Raw genomic sequence first — 18,090 nt, forward strand, 5'->3', positions numbered from 1 at the left:
GGCCATATACAGGACTTAAGACAGGAATGCATCGCCCAAGAAAGACAGAGGAGGTAGAGAGAAAGAAAGAGGAACAAAGAGAGAGAGAGAGTTTTGTCATCGAAGGATAGCTAGCAAGCTAAATCATCCCTCTGCTAAGATAAGACGCTAATGATACTAACAAGACGTTAATGACGTGACACTGAGTCAAGCAGAAGAAGACACTCTTAAAGTTATCTGGATCTTGTCATGAAAAAGAGCTCTTTACTTGGTTGTAACAGAGACCAGTCTGGCAATATGAGATTTTTTCAAACAGAAAACCAGTTTTTAAGATGCTGTGTGGCAAATTTACCCGCTGGAGAACTCCACTGTGGACTAGTTTGAGGGACGTTGCTGTTACCTATTTAGTCCTTACAATTCACCCAGTGAGCACCATTTATTTATCAATGTATTTTCAACATCTTATCAACCATAAAAACAAATCTTTTCAACATCTTGTGCTCATAGGGTAGGGATTGGAGGCAAGACCTAAAGGAAAAGCCATTTAATTGCTTTGTCATCGACCTAGGCCCAGTTTGTTTTTAAAGTTCTTTCCTTGCTTGATACAATCATTACCAATCAGATCAATGACCTTTGGAAGTAAAGGAAGGAAGGATCCATTTTGGAGTTATTCAAATATGACCAATGACTCGAAATCTCGCTCTCGGCTATAATTGGCTATCCTGAATCCTAATGGCGCAGAGTGATGATGTCAGAGAGTGATGGTCTAAGGGGGAATGGGCAGGGCTTGTCTGGGCTGTTGAGAATACTGTAGAATGGGCATGTCCCAACACCTGCTACCTTCTAGGGAAGGCTGCAGGTATGTTTTTGTTTAGTCTACCTTTGATCCCTACAGACATACACACACGCACACCTGGCTCCAAGGAACAAGCCTCACCCTGCCTAAATGAGAGGACCACACAAGAGGTCCCCAGGCCCAGACATTCCCATTGCCTGTATGTATGTGCGTGTGCTTGAATATTTCTTTAGTGTTGAACCGTGCACGTTTGTTTAAAGCCTACATTTAAAAAAAAAACTGAATAGTGGAGGAGTTCAAAGAAAGCAAAGCCCAGAGATCAAAGAGAAGAGCGGCACACCATGCAGAATCATTACCCATGCACCAGAATCATTACCCATGCACCAGAAACATTACCCATGCACCAGAAACATTACCCATGCACCAGAAACATTACCCATGCACCAGAAACATTACCCATGCACCAGAATCATTATCTGCCCAATCCCTGCTCTATACACACTCACACACTAAAGAGGGAAAACGATAACTCAACTGCCTCTGATGAACAAAAATGTATTTCTGCATAAATGCCATGTTCAACACAAACCACAATTTCCTAAAGCGTAGCTTACAAAACGTACTTTGCGAATACTTAAAAACAAAGGCAGCTTAATACTCTAAAGGCATTCGCATAGATAGGTTCAGTTTGCTCCTAGCAGAACTCGGCTTGGTGAAGTGAACGTCTGCTCGCATAATCCTTAAAGACCTGCGCATGAAAAACAACAAAAAAGCGGAAATATTATTGTTGTTTGTCCTTCTTGAGCTACCATAGCTACAATATAGCCATAACACTTCCTCAAAATAGTTATAATTCATATATCCAAATTTGTTGATATTGCTGATATCTGCGTTTTTGGCGAAAAATAAGGTTACAATCTGACTCACTTGTTCTATGAATATAAATCTGTGATCGATTTTGGGAAAACCTTGCAGAATACTTATTTACCCTTTTGAACACTACCCATGTTTTTGACAAGAAGGATATAATATATGTTACTATTGCAATGATAACAAGACCATTGAAATGACTGTGATTTTTTAAATTCTTGTTGCCAAATACTTTATACACAAACAAAAATTCCAGAATTCTATAACAAATTTAATCAGCTTGTTAAGACATTATCTATAGTGAATAAGAAAAATCTGAATCATTGAGATTTTTTGAGTGAATACAATTGCACTAGAATTGTCATTTAAAATGCGCACACACACACACAAAATGTTCCTTTTTCAGGACCCTGTCTTTCAAAGATAATTCGTAAAAATCCAAATAACTTCACAGATCTTCATTGTAAAGGGTTTAAACACTGTTTCCCGTGCTTCTTCAATGAACCAAAAACAATTAATGAACATGCATCTGTGGAACGGTCGTTAAGACACTAACAGCTTACAGACGGTAGGCAATTAAGGTCACAGTTATGAAAACTTAGGACACTAACGAGGCCTTTCTACTGACTCTGAACAACACCAAAAGAAAGATGCCCAGGGTCCGTGCTCATCTGCGTGAACGTGCCTTAGGCATGTTGCAAGGAGGCATGAGGACTGCAGATGTGGCCAGGGCAATAAATTGCAATGTCCGTTCTGTGAGACACCTAAGACAGCACTACAGGAAGACAGGACGGGCAGCTGATTGTCCTCGCAGTGGCAGACCACGTGTAACAACACCTGCACAGGATCGGTACATCCGAACATCACACCTGCGGGACAGGTAAAGGATGGCAACAACAACTGCCCAAGTTACACCAGGAACGCACAATCCCTCCATCAGTGCTCAGACTGTCCGCAATAAGCTGAGAGAGGCTGGACTGAGGGCTTGTAGGCCTGTTGTAAGGCAGGTCCTCACCAGACATCACCGGCAACAACGTCGCCTTTGGGCACAAACCCACCGTCGCTGGACCAGACAGGACTGACAAAAAGTGTTCTTCCCTGACGAGTCGCGGTTTTGTCTCACCAGGAGTGATTGTCGGATTCACGCTTATCTTCGAACGAATGAGCGTTACACCGAGGCCTGTACTCTGGAGCGGGACCGATTTGGAGGTGGAGGGTCCATCATGGTCTGGGGCGGTGTATCACAGCATCATCGGACTGAGCTTGTCATTGCAGGCAATCTCAACGCTGTGCTTTACAGGGAAGACATCCTCCTCTCTCATGTGGTACCCTTCCTGCAGGCTCATCCTGACATGACTATCCAGCATTACAAAGCCACCAGCCATGCCATACTGCTCATTCTGTGCATGATTTCCTGCAAGACAGGAATGTCAGTGTTCTGCCATGGCCAGCAAAGGGCCCGGATCTCAATCCCATTGAGCACGTCTGGGACCTGTTGGATCGGAGGGTGAGGGCTAGGGCCATTCCCCCCAGAAATGTCCGGGAACTTGCAGGTGCCTTGGTGGAAGAGTGGGATAACATCTCACAGCAAGAACTGGCAAATCTGGTGCAGTCCATGAGGAGGAGATGCACTGCAGTACTTAATGCAGCTGTTGGCCACACCAGATACCGACTGTTACTTTTGATTTTGACCCCCCCTTTGTTCAGGGACACATTATTCCATTTCTGTTAGTCACATGTCTGTGGAACTTGTTCAGTTTATGTCTCAGTTGTTGAATCTTATGTTCATACAAATATTTACACATGTTAAGTTTGCTGAAAATAAACGCAGTTTTTATAAAGAGAGATCGATAGACACACGCATATATACACAGTATATATTTTGTTGTTGTATGTATTTAGTATTTTCTTATTTATACCTGCGTTTTGTTAGCCATGTTTGATGTATGGATGTAAGTTGTTGATTTTGTATAAAAAAAAATTTTAAAGTTTGAATTAATTTCAGATCAATAAAAACAATTCTGTAATTAATTTTGATGTTTTTGCCGATGTCTTAGTCACACAATATATACATCTAGCTAAGATGTTTGGTGCAGTACTTCTCAATCCCTTTTCCTCTCCTCTCTCTCGCTCATCCCTTCCTGTCAGTGAGATGGTGGTGTGGCTCGGTGATGAAAGCAGAGCCAGCTCGGCAGGCTAATGTCTTGTGACCTACTCAGAGCCTGGCAAGTACCTTCGACCAAAACTGCCACAGTTGTGGCGCACAGGTCAGAGCGACGAAAAGGCATTTGAAATTTGAAGGACATATTGAAGGAGAGTGATGGAAATAGGGCTGTTCTGTACAAGACCATTTCATATTTGTTATTCTTTTGTAGATTCAGGAAGTAAGATGGAAGGTGGTATTCAGACATCCAAGGTGACACTTTATATAGTATAGCGCATTATAAGCTAATATGCCACTACATGGGATACAGGATTGGAAAGTAGGGTTGGGCGGTAACCAGACTTTCATATCGTCATACCGTCCTTCACTCATACCGGGATATATGGTATTCCCGGCTTAGTACACAAGGGGGTGCGCCCCCCCCCCAAAAAAACTAAGCCTATTGGTCGTCTATTACCAGGATGCTAACAACAAAATTGTTAACAAAATTAGCATAAGTAATAGTGAATTTTCATGGAGACTGCTTGTTAAATAAGTTAACGGTCGCAAACGAAAATAAATGATTTGCAAAGACAGGCAATCCAGCTCATAAAGTTCTACAGGACCTACCGGATGTCATTTTTGGTGAGTTTGGACATTTACAACCGAATGTGAATGAGAGACATTGTGCAAATTAGCAAAGTTTTGACGCTTGCTTGTCTGAAGGAAGAACAGTACCGGCTCTGGAGCAGCATGTGTAGGCTACAAGCTGTGTCTGTGTGGAATCTGGAGTCGCTAGGGCAACAGGCCTTCCTGTTATGCTTGGAGAAGAGGGGGGAGAAGACTGGCCAAGAACGGAGAGGATTAAAAAAAAAAAAACAATGAAATGAAGATAGTGGCAGTTGTACAATTAACTCATCCAGAGGGCTTTGACTTCTCAAATACAGTAGAAAGCTAACACAATATGATGCCCAGTCACCTTATTAATTCAGCCACTTACTTAGATTAAGTTAAATTTAGGTCTCAGGTTAACATAGAATTCTGCGTTTTTCACAGGAAGAAAATAGAAAACGCATATGAAATATCTTGCTGCGTTTTGTAAAAGCAGATGTAAAATGCTTCTTATTGTAATTTCTGCTTGGCAGAAACTCTAGGGCGTTTTTCCAAGCCACCATGCTTCTACATCTGCATTGCTTGCGTTTGGGGTTTTAGGCTGGGTTTCTGTATAGCACTTTGTGACATCTGCTGAAAAGGGCTTTATAAATTTGATTGATTGTCAATACACAGCTGGACTCACCTGCTCCTGCTTTCTCCCATTGTGCTATTTACAAACACATGACTGTTCTGGGGAACTACGGTAAGCTTCATCATGTAAAATAATGTGACCGGTGAAATTAAGAAAGCAATCTGCTTTATCTCCTAACATATTGCACAAGTTGACTGCAGGTATTTACCAAAGAAGTAGCTACAAATATTAAAATGTACTGAAAAACTTTAAAGAAATAGGTTCAACGGTATTGCCGGTATTGAAAAACCATCCCGTGGCTATTTCCAAATACCCCGGTATATATGGTATACCGCCCAAGCCTATTGGAAATAATGCATATAAGCACAGGTAACACACACGACACGCACACACAGTTCCATCAATGTTGATCAATGTCAAACAAAGCCAGTGTCCATGAACGTCAACTCCAACAAAATGAACCCGACAGCTAAGCAAAGCAACTAAAACAACAGACAAAACAGTATAAACAAAATAAAATGACAAACCAACATCTCATCTTGGCTAGCTGGAAAACATGACATCATAGGCTATAACGTGGGTTGGGGCACTTGTTCTTCCCACTTTCGAGAGAGCTGGGTAAGAATTTTCCTCGCTGTAGACGTTTGGAATTCGCCTCTCCTTCTTTCCCTTCTCACAAAGGGGAAAATTATGTAGACTTCAAAGAGGACTAGGGGAGAAGCTAATCTCCGCTGCCCCTCCCTCCCTCCCATCCTGCTGCAGCACGCTAGGCTAACGCTAGCGATATCGCTACCCTCCCAACATGGCGACCCACTGTGGGTTCCTGCCTTCTTCACTGGGTGGGGACTAGAGGGGGAAGTGGGGGGGGGTTTACAATACGCAAAACTTGCAAACCAAGCGCATGGAGTTGATGGGTGTTGGTTAGGACGGCCGCAGCAGAATTTGCGTGACTAGCATCATGGTTCGTGCTCCTCAACACAAACACACACATATCTGCGTCAACTTATCGACCCCGTTATGTAAAAGTCCTATTTTGCTGTTTTTTTTTTAAAGATACATACTGGCACGGTGTGCTAGCACTGCGCAGTGACCTAGATCTATACCCATGGCCGTGGAGAGAGAAGAGAGGGAGGGGGAAGAGAGAGGGGGGTGAGGGAGAGAGAAACAGCGAGAAGCGGTAATTCCCAAGGACTGGGGGTTGTAGGGTGCATGTGTGTCAGTGCGGGGGCGTCGTGTGGTTGTGTGTGTGTTGTGGGGGGGTTATGATGGGCACATACCCCCAATGTCGTGCATGATTAGAGACGACGTTACAGCTCAGTGGAAGGGGATGTCTTTTCCAGCCACACTCAGGACATATGGCGAGTAGGGATGGCAGGGTGTGTGTGAGTGTGTGGTGGGGGGTTAGGAGATGAGCTGGAAGGGTTAGAGGTTGTGTGGGGGGGAGGGGATGGGGTCATGACAGCTTCCTGTTCCCATAGACATACTTACACACAGGGAGACATATATATTCAGGACATTCTAATCAAATACTTGTACACTGTGACATACACGGGGAAAGAGACATACACGGGGAAAGAGACGGGGATGGGGACAGAAACCGGGACAGAGACCGGGACGGGGACAGACATAGCTGACATAAGAGTATTGTCACCTCTCCAGGGGGTAAAGGCATAAAGAACACGTCTTGTGGCTTTGACCAGACTTCTACAGAGAGACAAGCAACGCTCACACACACAAACACCACGTGCGCAATCAGGGCAGCACGCAAACATACAATCACCAGTATGAGCAACCAAAAATACATTTATGTTTGTATAATATTATCCATATGACACACACACACACACACACACACACACACACACACACACACACACACACACACACACACACACAGCTAGTTATAGATCGGGACAGTGTGACCAGAGGGGTTTAGCAGGCTTCAGTTGGAGTGTCACTGGACATCAGTGTTCATGCCAGGGAGAGCCTAGAAGAGCCAGTAGGCATGTAGAGAGAGAAATAGAATGATGAGAGAGGAAGGGGGAGAGAGAAATAGAGTTAAGAAAGAGGGCGAGAAAGAAAGAAAGAGAGGGAGGGAGAAGTGGGAAATAGAGGGAGAATAAAGAAAAAATAAAGGAAGGGCCTAGAAGATAGAGCTGTAAAGGAAGGGCCTAGAAGATAGAGCTGTAAAGGAAGGGACTAGAAGATAGAGCTGTAAAGGAAGGGACTAGAAGATAGAGCTGTAAAGGAAGGGACTAGAAGATAGAGCTGTAAAGGAAGGGACTAGAAGATAGAGCTGTAAAGGAAGGGACTAGAAGATAGAGCTGTAAAGGAAGGGACTAGAAGATAGAGCTGTAAAGGAAGGGACTAGAAGATAGAGCTGTAAAGGAAGGGCCTAGAAGATAGAGCTGTAAAGGAAGGGCCTAGAAGATAGAGCTGTAAAGGAAGGGCCTAGAAGATAGAGCTGTAAAGGAAGGGACTAGAAGATAGAGCTGTAAAGGAAGGGACTAGAAGATAGAGCTGTAAAGGAAGGGACTAGAAGATAGAGCTGTAAAGGAAGGGACTAGAAGATAGAGCTGTAAAGGAAGGGACTAGAAGATAGAGCTGTAAAGGAAGGGACTAGAAGATAGAGCTGTAAAGGAAGGGACTAGAAGATAGAGCTGTAAAGGAAGGGACTGGAAGATAGAGCTGTAAAGGAAGGGACTAGAAGATAGAGCTGTAAAGGAAGGGACTAGAAGATAGAGCTGTAAAGGAAGGGAGTAGAAGATAGAGCTGTAAAGGAAGGGACTAGAAGATAGAGCTGTAAAGGAAGGGACTAGAAGATAGAGCTGTAAAGGAAGGGACTAGAAGATAGAGCTGTAAAGGAAGGGACTAGAAGATAGAGCTGTAAAGGAAGGGACTAGAAGATAGAGCTGTAAAGGAAGGGACTAGAAGATAGAGCTGTAAAGGAAGGGACTGGAAGATAGAGCTGTAAAGGAAGGGACTAGAAGATAGAGCTGTAAAGGAAGGGACTAGAAGATAGAGCTGTAAAGGAAGGGAGTAGAAGATACAGATGTAAATGAAGGGACTTGAGAGAAAGAAAGAAAGAAAGAGAGGGAGGGAGAAGTGGGAAATAGAGGGAGAATAAAGAAAAAATAAAGGAAGGGACTAGAAGATAGAGCTGTAAAGGAAGGGCCTAGAAGATAGAGCTGTAAAGGAAGGGACTAGAAGATACAGATGTAAATGAAGGGACTTGAGAGGCAGGGATAAAGAGAGATAAAGAGATAAAGAGTAATAAAGAGGAATGAAAACAAAGGTATTGAAGGGAGAGAGAGAGAGAGAGAGAGAGAAGCCACCTGTCAGCCATATTGGCACTCACCAGAGGAATGAATGGAATTCTACAGTATTTCAATTACATGTATTTAAGTATTTTTGTGTTGTAGTGGGGACATGTCAATGTGTAGTTTTTATGCATGCATAATCTATGAGCAGAATAACCGTTTTACCTCAATTAGACACAAAATCCCTATTTTGAAAGCGACTTTTCTTAAAACTGTGCAATTCGAGTTCTAGCCAATGAGCTTCAGTCCCTCGGATTTGAGTGACAGCTAACAAGAAGCCTACCCAGCGTTTTCCAATGAGGTTGCAGGGTGGGCCCAACAGCTGAGTGGACACAGCAGAGAGAGAGCAATGACATGGTGCACATATCTGAACATACAGTATATGATGTAGTACGCAACTTTCGGGAACCACTTTTGGCTCGTGAGTGCTACTTTCAGAACTACTGGCTAAAAAGTATACGAAACTACCAGAAAATCTCGAAGTTTTTATACATTTTTCATTTATTTATTTTTTATGTTTAGCTCACATAATATAATTTAAAAGTATGCATTAAGGTGTCTGTAATAGAATAACCTTGGCGAAAACAAATGTAGACATTAATACATGCATTTCTATAGCTTTTTTCTATAGCATTTCTATAATATTTTTTACAATGTTGGGGGAGTGGCAAGATGGAGGCACGGTGGATTCAAAACACCGCCCCCTGTCAGTTATCTAGTGAACATATAAATCATTGGCTGCAACCCAAGAGGCTTTTAAAGAGAAGCAGGTCGCATTAAATCTGGTGGCAGCGGTGGGATCCAGTAGATCACCTCCATCTACTAGCAGTGAGGACTGGTGCACTGGAATTACTGTCTGCCAATGAATACCAATATATCACCAATTCTATCCATTAGAATGAATAGTAATCTATTAATTACCCCCATCACTGCTCTCTGTCTTTAATCACTAACGTATCTACTAATTTAATCTACTTCAACAGAGGGATGGGTGACCCTCCCCTTCATTCCTCTTTCATCCCTCTATCCCCTGCATTTCTCACCCTCTTGCTCTCTCTCTCCTTCACTCGAAGTCACTCAGGGTGGGCTGTGGCCTCAGCAGGTGGAGAGAGAGGGAACAAGGAAGGATGGAGTGAAGGGTGAAGGGAAGGAGGGAGGGAGGGAGATGGCCGCAGCCATGCCGTTAACTGGGAACATGTGGCTTTCATTTGGGGCTGGGAGTGGCTGCTGCCAAGAGCGAGGGAGGAGAAAATGAGAGTACGAATGATCTGTCGCAGACTCTCTCCCTCCAGCCTATTAAACTTGCTCCCCTCAACACAAAAAAACAGAAGGATAAAAGAACACCTAGCTAATACCAGCCAACCCGGCAAAATCCTCCAGTCTTAGTTGAAGAGCCCTGGAGGCGCTGGCGCGAGCCCCAAGATAGCCTCTGACACACCCTCTCCACTTCCCTCCCTCCCCTCATCTGGAAGCAGTTCCCACTCTCCCTCCAGCCACTGAGCCATATATCACCCACTAATCTATCATCTGATCTCAGACCTGGCGCAACTCCTCTCCTTCTCACCCCAGTTACATATCCCAGGTCATTTTTTATTTCCCTCCTCCCCTTCATGTGTGGCTTCCTCTGCCCATGATTGAATGGCTGTTGAGCAGACAGGACCGTTTTATAAGCCGGGCCTGTGACAGAACCAAGTGCCGCTGAAGAGAAGAAAGAGAGTGTTAAAGTCTCTCTCTCTGGAAGGTCAAACCAGGCCAGCAATTTTAAAGTATCCAATGGGTTAAGACAGAATCACACTGGGTCATCAGTAAGGATCAGACAATGAATTATACTAGTGAAGAAGAAAATGAGACAGAAATCACATCATTGTATCTAAATCTATGGTTCAACAGGTTCAAATGGTGTCTCGTGAGGTTCTCCCGGTCTCGCACTCTCTTTTCAATCCATCTCCCGGTCTCGCACTCTCTTTTCAATCCATCTCCCGGTCTCCGCACCTCTCTTTTCAATCCATCTCCCGGTCTCGCACTCTCTTTTCAATCCATCTTCCGGTCTCGCACTCTCTTTTCAATCCATCTTCCGGTCTCCGCACCTCTCTTTTCAATCCATCTTCCGGTCTCCCCACCTCTCTTTTCAATCCATCTCCCGGTCTCCCCACCTCTCTTTTCAATCCATCTCCCGGTCTCCCCACCTCTCTTTTCAATCCATCTCCCGGTCTCCCCACCTCTCTTTTCAATCCATCTCCCGGTCTCCCGACCTCTCTTTTCAATCCATCTCCCGGTCTCCCCACCTCTCTTTTCAATCCATCTTCCGGTCTCCCCACCTCTCTTTTCAAATCCGGTCTCCCCACCTCTCTTTTCAATCCATCTCCCGGTCTCCCCACCTCTCTTTTCAATCCATCTCCCGGTCTCCCCACCTCTCTTTTCAATCCATCTCCCGGTCTCCCCACCTCTCTTTTCAATCCATCTTCCGGTCTCCCCACCTCTCTTTTCAATCCATCTTCCGGTCTCCCCACCTCTCTCGTCCCCCACCCTCTCCATCTCACAAGACCTCTCTCGCCCCCCACCCTCTCCATCTCACAAGACCTCTCTCGTCCCCCACCCTCCCCATCTCACAAGACCTCTCTCGCCCCCACCCTCTCCATCTCACAAGACCTCTCTCGCCCCCACCCTCTCCATCTCACAAGACCTCTCTCGCCCCCACCCTCTCCATCTCACAAGACCTCTCTCACCCCCCACCCTCTCCATCTCACAAGACCTCTCTCGCCCCCACCCTCTCCATCTCACAAGACCTCTCTCGCCCCCACCCTCTCCATCTCACAAGACCTCTCTCGCCCCCACCCTCTCCATCTCACAAAACCTCTCTCGCCCCCACCCTCTCCATCTCACAAAACCTCTCTCGCCCCCCACCCTCTCCATCTCACAAGACCTCTCTCACCCCCCACCCTCTCCATCTCACAAGACCTCTCTCGCCCCCCACCCTCTCCATCTCACAAGACCTCTCTCGCCCCCCACCCTCTCCATCTCACAAGACCTCTCTCGCCCCCCACCCTCTCCATCTCACAAAACCTCTCTCGCCCCCACCCTCTCCATCTCACAAAACCTCTCTCGCCCCCCACCCTCTCCATCTCACAAAACCTCTCTCGCCCCAACCTCTCCATCTCACAAGACCTCTCTCGCCCCCACCCTCTCCATCTCACAAAACCTCTCTCGCCCCCCACCCTCTCCATCTCACAAGACCTCTCTCGCCCCCCACCCTCTCCATGTCACAAGACCTCTCTCGCCCCCACCCTCTCCATCTCACAAAACCTCTCTCGCCCCCACCCTCTCCATCTCACAAAACCTCTCTCGCCCCACCCTCTCCATCTCACAAGACCTCTCTCGCCCCCACCCTCTCCATCTCACAAGACCTCTCTCGCCCCCACCCTCTCCATCTCACAAGACCTCTCTCGCCCCCCACCCTCTCCATCTCACAAGACCTCTCTCGCCCCCACCCTCTCCATCTCACAAGACCTCTCTCGCCCCCACCCTCTCCATCTCACAAGACCTCTCTCGCCCCAACCTCTCTATCTCACAAGACCTCTCTCGCCCCCAACCTCTCCATGTCACAAGACCTCTCTCGCCCCCACCCTCTCCATCTCACAAGACCTCTCTCGCCCCCAACCTCTCCATCTCACAAAACCTCTCTCGCCCCCACCCTCACCATCTAACAAGACCTCTCTCGCCCCCCACCCTCTCCATCTCACAAAACCTCTCTCGCCCCAACCTCTCCATCTCAAAGCCACTCCCTCTATGTCTCACTCACATACTCACAGATATACTTCCATACAGAGTATGAATCCACTCTAACCCGACAGAGCATCAATCCACTCAGATTCAGAAAAGTTAAAGTAAGTTACTTCCAGCAGGCAGAAATGGAGAATGGGTGGAATACATGGAAAATGGAGAATGGGTGGAATACATGGAAAATGGAGACTCAAAATATGGTCATTGTTGGGTTATGCTGCAGCTGGGGTAGATTGTGGCGAGATGTTGTTTTGCAGGACTGGGACAATTTGTTATGCCAAACTCTACAGGGGAGCTGGCTAGTGTCTAACCTCTGCATCCTGCTAACTCAGGAGGCAGAGTTGTCTGTCGCGTTCAGAAAGCATGAAATTATATACAAACATTACACGGTAGGCATCGTTTGACAGAGTCAATGAAATAAGGAAAGAGAAAGAACTAAGAGAAAATGAACAGGGGAAAATGCCCCTTCACTGTTCTATAGTGGGTTTGATAACAGTCAGCTCTTTCTCCAAATGTGGGTTTTCCCTAATGTTGAAATAAAACTAAATGAAGTATGCCATCGTTACCGGAGCATTAAATATGGAGTGTGACCTTGTTCTAAACAGCGGCTGCTTCTCGCTCTACATAACAATATTCATTTGACACAGCAAAACCTGCACAAACCTCTTTCTCCCCTCCACAGATAACCCAACATTGAGAATTCTTTCAATTAGCAAATTAACTACTTGTTTATAAGATGATAATAATGTTGATAAGATAATAAGGTTTAAAGATAATAAGATTAACTTTATTGTCCTGGAAGGGAAATTTGTCATGGACATTCCAGTTTTACGCAGGCTACCAATCACACACATTCGACAATGGTGTCTCATTTCTTCTGAGCACATTCTAATTGTTTCTTCGTTTCCTCCCCTATCGTCCTCTCTTGACTTTCCTGTGACATAGAAATAGAGGGAAGGACTTGGAGGAGCAAATGTATGGACAAAGTTGTTTCATTAGTGATTTTCACTTGGTTAAGTAGAGAACGCTTGTAGCTAATTTCACAGCGCAGTTCACATGACATGATGTGATCTAGGCTAAGTAACACCAGCATCAGAGTATTTGACCCCCCAACCCTCGGGTCAAACGCCTGGTTTCTTTAGACTGCTGAACTCAATGACCCAAAGCACAGGACCTCACAGAGGTGTTTCCTTGCTATGCCTGATAAAAGTTGAGAAATTCTTCAAAACAAAAAAAAACAAAAAATGTGTGGAGGGAAATATTGACAAAATCACCCGTTACAAATCTGCATAAAGTAAAGTATTAAACACACAAAACTGCTTAAATTCTCTAATTATGACAGAATCTCCTCTGATGTCCGTACCATGTGTTGTTTGTGTTTCGGGACAATGATCGTGTTTGTTACCATTTCATTCATCATGGATTTAAAACAGTAATTCCTCAGATTCCCCAGAGGCAGCTGATAAAAACCTGTTCAAAGATGATTAACATGACTTTAAAAGCGATTGATTTGGTTTATCCGAAGCATTGAGGGATTACCGTCCTATCCTCTCATCAACCTGACATCTCTCCTAGGCTTCTGTCAATTTCTTTCCCTCTCTTTTAGCCACTGTCCCCTCCATCCCTCTTTAAGCCATTTCCTTTGCTCTCGATTCAACTTCTTGTCCCTCCATATCTTCTCTCTATATCCTGTCCTCTCTCACTCCTCTCCTTTTCTCTCCCTGTCCTCTCCTCGCTCTGTCCTGTCCTCGCTCCATCTTGTCCTCACTTAGTTATAAGATCTGATCATGGCATGCCATTGCAGAGCAACGAGCTGAGAGAGACGTCTTATTCAGGTCTCTCTGATGGGATCAAGTGTGAAAAAGAGCATTTGGCACCCATCTCTGCCTCCGGCCAAGGCACTGGGATGGCGCTAGAGCTAGAGCTAGAGATAGGAAGTGAAGCCGCCCTGAACAGACATGATAAGTCAAGCACACAAAGGGCCTAGTTCAATCCCATGTGGCACGTCAGAAAGCGCATCGCTCTGCATAGACACCTCATTAAAGTCGAGAACCGTGTTCTGCCCCAGCATTCTATTTCTATGCTATTTCTACACAAACTGACTCGGCAGTTGCAACATTGAACAGCGGAGCCGAGTGGCCAGGCGTTAGAGTAGGAACAGAATGGCGTGGAACAGCCCAGAATGCCATGACAGCACAATCCCGCCGTCACATGCCGTTAGCCTCAGCGTGACTAACAAGCAACTTGAGCAACGCTGTCAAATTAATATAACACTCCTCAAACACGCATCTTGTGTTGCTGCAGTCATACGCAAGCATGCACTCTGCTCATTTACAATGCTGGCAATGAGGAGACCATCAAACAAACACAATTTTGCATTCTCTCAAGGTGTCCTCTGCAAATAATTCATCTTATAAATGTGTCTATAGACAAAAAGTGAATTATGAAAAGAAATCACTTACGTATGACTCTGTACGAGTCCGCACTTTGAGTAGACCGGAACTAATGCGAGCGTGAAATATAAAATTACAATTATACTGGTGTCAAATACCAAGATGTGTTTGTTTCCCGTACGTTCTACCCCACAAACAGGTATGAAACTCATATTCACTGACATAACAAATGAATTGCAGACCGTATGTATGGCATCACACAGCTCACCAACACTATTGTGAGAGTCTCGTATGCTCGGCAAACAGACGTCAAGCCTTTTCCCTGAGCGCTGAGGCTGCAGTTGAGGTCTTTACTTCTATTGTTTGTGTGTGTGTGTGTGTGTGTGTGTGTGTGTCCGTGCCCATACTGTATACTCCCCAGTCCTGCACCCAGTGGGAGGCACAGCGGGGCGAAACACAACCATTTGACTGCCAGGAGCCACAATGCAATCATCAGCTAGCCTGCTTCCCCCCCTCCATCTTTCCCCATGGAAATGGATACACACACACACACACACACACACACACACACACACTTGGACATTAAACACAGCCACAGTTTTATCTACTTTACTATACACACATTCAATAGGCACACACACGTACACACACATCCATCTAAACACAAGCCCACATTTTCAGATCTCCAGTGTTGAGTAGCAGAGAAGAGCAGTGTCTTTTTACATCCTCCAGATCGCAAGCAGCAGCCTGACACCCAAACAGTGACCCTGCCCAGCTCTGCAGCTTGTGAATGGTGAGGGACTCGTGTTTCAATGATCCCTGCTTCAGCCAATAGGAGGGCCCCAGCCCCAGGCTGCCGGGGACTCAGCCAATGGGAAGTGTCCCTCCGGTCCATGTGACTGAATATGCTTCTGTCCATCAACTGGGTCATATATAGCTAATTTCAAGTGGGACAGAGGAGGAGGCTGGGTGGAAGCATGGAGCTGTTCAATTCCTTGTCTAATGTCTAACCTGGTTAGACGTTATGTGTGTGTGTGTGTGTGTGTGTGTGTGTGTGTGTGTGTGTGTGTGTGTGTGTGTGTGTGTGTGTGACTGCATGTTCTTTTTCCATTTTTTTCTCTCGATCTGCTGATTATCCACGGACAGAACTGAACAGAACTAAACGATTCCTGTTGGGGAAGCCAGAGAACGTGTGAACAGGAGGTCAGAATGAGGGAGGGAGACAGGCAGAGAAAGAGCGAGAGAGGGGAGGGAGGGAGAAAACACTCCCATTCCTCTCATTTCCAGTCCAACTTTTTCTTCTCCACCAGACCACATTTAATGGAAGTCATCCTCTGCTCAATGGTGCCCCGTGTTTTTTTGGTCCAATTTTTCCCTCTTTGTGTATTTCCTTCCCCCGCTTATATGATTTCTTGACAGATTACCCTCCTTTCTCAAGCATGGCTTCCTGTGTGACGCGGGAGAAGTTCACGGGACTTACTTCTCTCTTTGTTTGGGTAAGCAGAACATTTGTCATTTTCTCTTCCTGTCCACTGTGTGCAATGGTGATGTGCTGTGCTATGACTAACTCTCCTGAGCATGTTTCCCTCTCCTGCTCCCTATGTTCAGTTCAATTCCACTTCTGCAGTTTCATTTTAGACCAGCTTCATGCCCAAGTGTGCTTGTCGGTTCCAAAACAATTTGGGGTTAAGGTTATGTTCAACCGGAGAGGGTCTACTTTGTAATTAGTAGTTAGTCCCTGGCACCGGCAACAGGGTGAGGCTGTTTATTGTCATCGCTATGTACTGCTAAACCACGGACATTGTCACCGGCAAATCCGTTAGCACAGGTGGGTGGAGGGAGGGGGATTTTTCTGCCCAGAAAAGCTGTTTTTCTTTCCACGGAGAGAGAGAGCATGGAGAAGGGGGTCGTCGGGGTGAGACTATGGGAGTTGTTGAGGAGGGGGGGTTGGAGTGGAGAGCCCGGCACGGCTTAGCTCTTCTGGGCGCTCCTAGTCACTGGGAAAAAGGAGGGTGAGGGGTGAGGGAGGAACTGGGCTAGACAGTGGACAAAAGCAGGGGGCCCTCTGCCCCCAACCCAGCCAAACAGGCCACTGGATAAGATGGGGGGACGGGGGGGTGAGGAGGGAACAGAGGACGTGGGTCATTAGGGCAGGGACTGGATAAGACGTGAGGGGGGGGGGGTTCTGAGCGAGGTGCGAAACGCAGAAAGACGTTAGTATACTTTTGTTTCCATTTTTTTTGCAGAACATTTAATCCACACTCTCTCTACTCCACATTGGAAAAAAAAGTGGCCGGCCGGCAACTTTGTGAGGAACAGTGAAGAAAAACTGCAACACAGCAAAATGTGAGGAAAGACTTCTTCCCAAAAAAGACAAGGAAAAGAAATGCAGCTATAATGAAAGTAGGGAGGGTGGGACAAGGTTTTGGTTTCAGGAAGGAGGGGGTGTTGGAATGTGTCGAGTGACAGGAAATGCGTCGTCTGACCGTTTTTTTGTGTAGTTTTTTTCCTTCTCTCCAACACAAATGACAATATAACTCGCTTTTAAATATAAACCGCCCGGGCAGCAAGCATAGACGATTTACAAGCCCCATTCAAGTATTTTTGTATGTGGGAGACCAAACAACACTCATACAGAAGTCACATTTTGTGGACATTGAATCCAATATTCGTACCTCTCCTTCCCATTACGAAAAAAAAACTAAACATGACCACTTCTTTAACCCAATGAGTCCCACCGCAACGCAGGCGTGATTAAACATTGTGTGTTTGAGCTACATACTTCTGGGTTGTACCATTGGATTCTATCTCTTCTGCATCCGTTGGTACCAACCATTAGCCTGTGTGATTAAAGAGCGGTGTTTGTAAGACAAGGGCGGATCCCGACGGGGCCTGGGTCTATTTTTCTTTACAAAAATGTCTATAGAGTCAGAATGGTTTGAGCTCTTAAAGGTTATCATCTATGAAAAGCTGAGACTCTAACGAACACGCACATGTAACATGTTTTGCTCTCTGATGTTCACAAGCCATACAAGAGTCGTAAGACAGTAAGAAGTTCTTCTATATAGAAAATCATAGAACATAGTGTCTATTATACTGTAATGAGCTCAAATAGTTACTGTCACGAACTCCAAACATATATATATATTAATTATATATTTGTGCTTTGGCAGACCTTCATTTCTTGTATTGACATTTGTCAATAAAACCCATGAATGCAACTGTTTATGTCAAATAGTTGTGTGTTCTACTTGTAGCCCTGGTTGTCCTGAACAAAACATGGTAAAACACTTCCTTGTGAGGCTCAATTTATGCCCTGGACATTCAGATAAATGAAAGTCAGATAAATGAAAAGCCGATTTTAGCTGGGATCTCAGGACTGATAGGGTTAAATAACTGCATCGGTCAACTTGAGTTAAGAGGAAGCTGGGAAGCTGAGACAAATACCATGTTTCTGCTCAAATGTGATTCAAATCCCAACACCAGTAGCTAAAAAGGAAACAAGTAAAGGACCGGATCAATCAGAGCAGACAGAGTCAATGTTGCAGAGAAACTCGCTTGGT

At 45.4% G+C, this 18,090-nt stretch overlaps 1 protein-coding gene and 1 long non-coding RNA gene across 7 annotated transcripts in view; one reads left to right on the plus strand and one right to left on the minus strand.

The window, feature by feature from the left end:
• The window catches only part of LOC106570966 (nuclear receptor subfamily 6 group A member 1-A), a 185,257-nt gene that overhangs the window by 79,412 nt on the left and 87,755 nt on the right, over nucleotides 1-18,090 (minus strand). The window lies entirely within an intron of this gene.
• Nucleotides 15,209-17,748, plus strand: LOC123726233 (uncharacterized). The gene is made up of 2 exons (XR_006758601.1): nucleotides 15,209-16,023; nucleotides 16,774-17,748. It is a non-coding gene; the product is annotated as an uncharacterized lncRNA (long non-coding RNA).

The sequence above is a fragment of the Salmo salar genome, chromosome ssa01, assembly GCF_905237065.1.
Source record: "Salmo salar chromosome ssa01, Ssal_v3.1, whole genome shotgun sequence".
Classification (NCBI taxonomy): domain Eukaryota; kingdom Metazoa; phylum Chordata; class Actinopteri; order Salmoniformes; family Salmonidae; genus Salmo; species Salmo salar.